The following is a 7,302-nucleotide window of genomic DNA, read 5'->3' as shown; positions in this document are numbered from 1 at the left end:
AAGCTCTGAACAAAGGACTGAGTGACCCATCCCAGCTGTGGATGTACTCCAGAGACTTGATTTGAACCTGCAGTTTATTCCATCACTACTACAAGCCTGAACCAAGAACTTTGCCATTTCTGTATGTAATTGATTGCATTTAACCAATTTTAGCTCTCATCTATATTTCTTTCTTTTATGAATAAACCTTTAGATTTTAAAGGAGTGGTAACAGCGTGGTTTGTGGGTAAGATAGGATTTGTATATTGACCTGGGTCTGGGGCTTGGCCCTTTGGGATCGGGAGAACTTTTTTTCTTTTACTGGGGCATTGGTTTTCATAACCATTCGTCCCCATAACGAGTGGCACTGGTGGTGATACTGGGAAACTGAAGTGCCTAAGGGATTGCTTGTGTGACTTCTGGTTAGCCAGTGGGGTAAAACCAAAGTCCTCTAGAGCTGTTTGGCTGGTTTGGTGTGCCTTAGAAGTGGAGAACCACCAGCCTGGGGCTGTGATGGCCTTGCTCTAAGCCATTTGTCCTGAATTGGTATTCTCAGTTGGGTCCCACCAAAGCAGGCATTGTTATACCCCCAATGAGCTTCTGTGCAGCCAGATCTCCCACTGAGCTGCGCACACCCAGATTACCCCACAGAGAACTCTCTTACCCCGACCTAGATCCCCCCACACTAAGTCCCTCTGCACTTCGATCCTGCTGCTGGACTGAGAGACTGCAGGGTAATCTCCCACCTCCATGCAACCTGTGGCCTGTGCTCCCCACTGCCATGTTGGAGCCTCCACATTTATTTATTGACAAATAAAATTTGCAGAATTTTAAAATATTGTGTGATAATTTTTAATTCAGGAATATGTACAGCTGTGAGGGTGGGACTGTGAGGAAGATGGTGGGCAGTGGGGAGGTCTATGGGCGGGGAGCACTGGGCGAGCGGTGTGGTATGCAGGATGCTGTGCAGTTGTGGTGGGAGGCCAGCGGGGGAGGTCTCTGGGAGGGGTGGGGGCTGGGCATAGAGATCTGTGGTGGTGGTCTCTGGGCATAAGGGTGGGGCTCTGAACAGGGCGCAGTGTGGTGTGGGCCCACCATCAAGGGGAAGGGGCATGCTGGCAGCGCAGGGCTGGGCTGGGCAGGCCAGTGTGTGTCTGGCAGCTGCAGGTTTGTAAACAGTGCCTTCCTGCTGGGCTGTGTGGAGTGGCGCTGCTCCCACCGCACTGTGCCTCATTGCCCCCAGCCCGCCCTTCACTCTGGAGACTGACCATCCCACCTCCCTGCACGTTGCCTCATGGGGGCCCACAAATATGTTTGGCGCCAAGCCCACAAAAAGTTAATCTGGCCCCGGTACAAACACAGAATAAAAAGCCAGTCACTGCCACCTTCATCACTGCTTCACATGGTTGGCAGTACCTGGGTTGAAAGAGGGCTTATTGCTCTCCTAACAAGTATTCCTATTAATTGCCTTTAAATCACCAAGGTCCTCACGATGGAGTATCTATCCCAACAGGACAAGGCCTGAAGAGGTAAACTAGACCAGTTAAGTTCATAGGCTGCACCTGGAGGGAAGCCAGGGACTGATGAGACTAATGAAGCCCAGCTGTGGGAGGAGTGGGGCTAGGTATAAAGAGAGGAAGTTATGGTAAGAGGGGGCTGTTGGGGAGCTCTAGAGTCACTCCCTAGAGAGGAGGGGCATCAGCTAGGTACAAGGAGGAAATCTAGGGGAAGAGTAAGCCCTGGAATCCTACCTTGGACAATAGACTGTGGTAAGAACCTGAGATGGGGTGAAGTCACCATATGGAGTGGAAACCCAGTTGTAACATCATAGGTGTTATAACTCCATGGATGGTCAGGGGCTCAAGCACCCATGAAGAAAAAATAAGGGGTGCTCAGCACCTCCGGGGCTGGCTGCGGCTGCTGCTCTGGTGGCCCTGGGACTAGCTGGCAATCAGCTGCTCCACATCTGTCCCCATAGGCGCCAACTCCGAAGGTGCTCTGGGACTGGAGCACCCATGGGGAAAAATTGGCAGGGTAAGAATGCTGGCGGGGTGCTGCCTTCAGAGCTGGGCGCCTGACTAACAGCCACTGCTCTCTGGTCACCCAGCTCTGAAGGCAGCACAGAAGTAAGGGTGGCAATATTGAGACCCTCACCCCGAAATGACCCAGTGACTCCTGTGCAACTCCCTTTTGGCTCAGGACCCCCAATTTGAGACATGCCGATCTCCCGTGTGAAATCTGAATAGTATAGGACGAAAGCTCACAAAAGGCCGGATTCCACAGCCTGTGATGCCTTTTTCCTGGCTGTGAATTTGTAGGGCCCTACCTCTGGGTAACCTGTCGGGTGAGAAAAGATAGGGAAAAGTCATGGGAATCAGCAACAAGGTCAGAGCTTGAGTAGACCATGGCTGCTGGGCAGAGGTCCCTGGGCTGGAACTGGAGTAGTAGATGGATCTGGGTTCTCCTGCTGGCCACTGGGAAAGTGGCATGGGCTGGGAAGTGGATCAGAAGACTGTCTGAGACTGCAGATAGATTGTTTGGCTGGTGGGTCTTTATTACCCTGGAAAAGGAGGACTATAGTGATGTGGCTGGACAGCTGAGCCCAGAGAGAGGGAGAACAACCAAAGGAGGGGGCATCAGACTGGTTGAGAGTCAGTCCCCAGATGAGCTGCCAGGATGCACCCCAGTGATGAGTAGTAAACCTTGTGACAGTCCTACAGTATAAAAATGAGGCTTGCTGATTGTTCTTTGTCAATGATACCCAGCAAAAGCACCAGTCTGACTGTTTCCTGTATTTTTAGGGAATAGAAGAATTCCATTTCAGAAGATATTCCAGACTCTGCACTGCAAGGAAATCTTTGTATTTTTTGAGTGGCTGAAGTTATTTGGCCTTTGGCATTGAGCTATAACTGTTCATTGTTCAAAAAGACACTGTAGGTTTTGTCTAATTTTGTAATCGGAGAGATGAATTTAGATCACTATTTATACACTGGATTGGTGTGCCTTTCCTATTGCTGAATTAGATCATTTAAGCTGGAGAGCTTCTAAAATGAAACTCAGTCCATTAAGAGCAGGCTGAAAATTTGTTTACACTTTCTATAGAAGAATAGCTATGGTGTGTAAGAAGATTTCGCAGATTTTTGTTGTTGTTGCTTGACAACTGGGTATGAATCTAGTGATATTTCCCATTGTGGCCTGTTTCAAGGCTGGTCAAAAGTTCAGTCGCAGAAATACAGATACAGTACCAAAGGCTTTATTCCAGTAAGTGCTTGTCTGCCTCCTGAAGCAGTAATTGAACGATTCACCTAGAAGGCTAGTGCACAGCAGTTGCAAGTTGCATTGCAAGTTGTTAGTTGTATGCACACTTCCTCTCTTCTGCTCATGTCGTTTTTCCTTCTTATGTTTATATGTATTACAAAAACAAACAAACCCCAAAAACAACCCCCCCCAAGTTTTTAAAACAGATAAAAGAGAAAAACTAAGTAGATGATTAATTTTCCAAAACATTGTCATGAAACTTTATGAAAATACATGAGACATAAACACAAGGGTTTCGTGGTCATAAAAAATTCCATGGAATCTTTAACAACTGTAGGTTATTAACTTTGCTGTCTTGACCAAACTTCAACTTGGGTAATTTTAGTACAGTACATCTGCCTGCCCAACGTCAGTTGGGTCGCAGCATTTTATCATTTCCTGTCTTAATGTAATGTCCTTGTGTAATTTTGTGCACTGTTTAGCAGCTTCCTCATTCCACCTAAGAGGAGGCTGCATTTTAGTGGTGGATGTAGCTCAGAGGGGGAGGGAGATATTATTGATTTGCATTACCTGGAGACAAACTAATACAGATATTACATAAAACTGTCTATAAATAAGAAAGAGCTTAGAAGGGCCAGGTGGAGGGAAAATAGAATGACATAGTATAATATGCCACCAAAACTAGGACTGTCTGCAGCATATGCATGTCTGCAAGGCACTGTGGGAACATGGATGACCTAACCTTCAAGAAGATGGGAGTCATCAGGGAGCAGCTCCTAAATTCAAAACTTTGTAAGATCAGAATGTTTAAACTGATTCTAACTGAATTAGTAACTTAGCCAAGCAGAATGTACAATGTAATTCCTGTGTTTATCAGAGGTTTTATCATCACCAAACAAATACAGGGACATGAGGGTAGGGGAGGAAACGAAGGAGGCCAGATGCCAGAGTGAAAGAGGCAACCGAACGTGAATGACAGGAATAGGGATCCTAGAGCTCTCCCACACTGACGGCTGAAACTCCATAGTTTGGAGAAGTCATCTCCATAAATTTCCCAATGACCCTTTTCCCTTTTGATGCACTCAGCAATGGTTTTCTGACCCTGACCCTTGAACCCTTTGATGCCCTGTGATTTGTGAAATGTTGTGTGCATTCATTATACTCAAATGATTGCTCCTATTACTACAGTAAGAAAAATGATCCAAACTGAACTGAACTTTCAGATCTTTCCATCACCGCTTCTACATCAGCCCTCGCCAACCTGAGCAAGAAAAAAACCATGTTTTGAGTATCACGTGGGTTTAAAAGCATTGTGCTCAGTGATGAATGTGATTCAGAGCTAACACACAGCCAGGGCAGTAACCTGATTCATTTCAGAGTGATGGAAAATAAAGTGAGGTGATGAGCTTCAGACTCTTCTTGTAATACCACCAGATCATCTGTTCAAGGTACCGTTTCTCCTCTTCCACATGGCTCAAGAGGTGCCCTGTAGCATGGTCATTAAAAGCATGATTGTACAATTGTACATTTATACAAAGCCTGGAGTAAGTGGTCGTGTGGAGCCCGAGATACGCTGCCTCTGAGGCAGAATTCCTCTATCATTGTTACTAGGAGTGATAGTAGCAGCAAGTAGTGCCCAGAAGCCTCATCATGAACCAGGACCCCATTATGCTAACAGTGTACAAGCCCTGGACAAAAAGACAATCCCTGAGCTCCTGCTGCTACACACCTTCTGTGGTGCAATTGTAGCATCCTCTCACCCTATGTGCTCCTCCTCTGTGGGCTAGAATGATGCCAGAGCCGGGCCTTCACTTGTCTTCTTTTGTGGTAGATTGCATCCCTCTGGATGTAGGGAGGGAGCGGTCTCCGTTCCCCACCTTGCATTTTTGGCTGCCTCTTATACATCTTGTATAAGAAGAGTTCCTTGTGCTCTCCTGACTCCTGTGCAGCTGTATAAGGACCAGCTACAATCTGGCCTTAAAGTAAGGATCATAGCAGTCATCCTGTTTTACAGTGGGAACATCTTGTAGAACAAGTGACATTGCAGCAGGTTCTGTTTACTTAGAGTTTAACCACAGCAGCTCTTTTACTTCAGACTTCAACCATCACTGGCTACCACCGTCATTTTAAAGCACTGTGTTGATTATTGTTTGGAGATGCCTGAGACAATGAATCCCAGCGGGGTAAGTTAACATGTCAAAAAATTATTTGCCGCCCTTACTTGCAATTATAGGATGGCTGGCAGTGCCGCCTATTATTAAGGTGCCCAGCACTTCCCATAATAAAACAGGTTTCAGTTGCTGATAACTTTGCCAAACTTTAACCTTTTGTACTGAAATTTTCCATACCAGGTCTGCCTCAAGCTGAATTTTTTGGAAAATTTCAGCCAAAATCTTTCAGCTGTTTCTGAGAATAAGGGTAGGAGAAAATACATTGTTTTGTCCAGGTTAAAAAAATTCTGATCACCTTTTCTTTGAACAGCTGGGATATAATCATTCCGGGGTATAAAATATATTGGAAGGACAGAACAGGTTGTGCGGGGGGGTGGCACTATATGTGAAAGAAAATGTAGAATCAAATGAAATAAAAATCTTAAATGAATCCACATGTTCCATAGAATCTCTATGGATAGTAATTCCACGCTCTAATAAGAACATATCAGTAGGGATCTATTATCGACCACCTGACCAGGACAGTGATAGTGACGATGAAATGCTAAGGGAGATTAGAGAGGCTATCAAAATAAAGAACTCAATAATAGTGGGGGATTTCAATTATCCCCATATTGACTGGGTACATGTCACCTCAGGACAAAATGCAGCGACAAAATTTCTCGATGCTTTAAATGACCTCTTCTCGGAGCGGCTGGTACAGGAACCCACAAGGGGAGAGGCAACTCTCGATCTAGTCCTGAGTGGAGCGCAGGATCTGGTCCAAGAGGCAACTATAACAGGACCTCTTGGAAATAGTGACCATAATAGAATAACATTTAACATTCCTGTGGTGGGAAGAACACCTCAACAGCCCAACACTGTGGCATTTAATGTCAGAAAGGGGAACTATGCAAAAATGAGGAGGTTAGTTAAGCAGAAATTAAAAGGTACAGTGACTAGAGTGAAATCCCTGCAAGCTGCATGGACACTTTTCTAAGACACCATAATAGAGGCTCAACTTAAATGTATACCCCAAAGTAAAAAACACAGTAAAAGAACTAAAAAAGAGCCACCATGGCTTAACAACCATGGTAAAGAAGCAGTGAGAGATAAAAAGGCATCTTTTAAAAAGTGGAAGTCAAATCCTAGTGAGGTAAATAGAAAGGAGCATAAACACTGCCAAATTAAATGTAAAAATGTAATAAGAAAAGCCAAAAAGGAGTTTGAAGAACAGCTAGCCAAAAACTCAAAAGGTAATAACAAAATGTTTTTTAAGTACATCAGAAGCAGGAAGCCTGCTAAACAACCAGTGGGGCCCCTGGACAATCGAGATCCAAAGGAACACTTAAAGATGATAAAGTAATCACAGAGAAACTAAATGAATTCTTTGCTTCAGTCTTCACAGCTGAGGATGTAGGGAGATTCCCAAACCTGAGCCGTCTTTTGTAGGTGACAAATCTGAGGAATTGTCACAGATTGAAGTGTCAATACAGGAGGTTTTAGAATTAATCGAGAAACTTAACAGTAACAAGTCACCAAGACCAGATGGCATTCACCCAAGAGTTCTGAAAGAACTCAAATGTGAAATTGTGGAACTATTAACTGTGGTTTGTAACCTGTCCTTTAAATCAGCTACTGTACCCAATTACTGGAAGACAACTAATGTAACATCAATATCTAAGAAGGGCTCTAAAGGTGATCCTGGCACAGTAGCCACATGCCTAGATCTTTGATGATGCGCTGGAGAGGTTTTAGTTGGGGGCTGAAACCTCTCCAGCGCATCATCAAAGATTGACAACCTATCCTGAAAAATGATCCCTCACTCCCACAAATCTTGGGAGACAGACCAGTCCTTGCTTACAGACAGCCCCCCAACCTGAAGCAAATACTCAACAGCAACCACACACCACAC

This window comes from Lepidochelys kempii, chromosome 3 (assembly GCF_965140285.1).
Source record: "Lepidochelys kempii isolate rLepKem1 chromosome 3, rLepKem1.hap1, whole genome shotgun sequence".
NCBI lineage: Eukaryota > Metazoa > Chordata > Testudines > Cheloniidae > Lepidochelys > Lepidochelys kempii.
The sequence above is the reverse complement of the archived record's forward strand: the minus strand, read 5'-3'. Positions refer to the sequence as shown.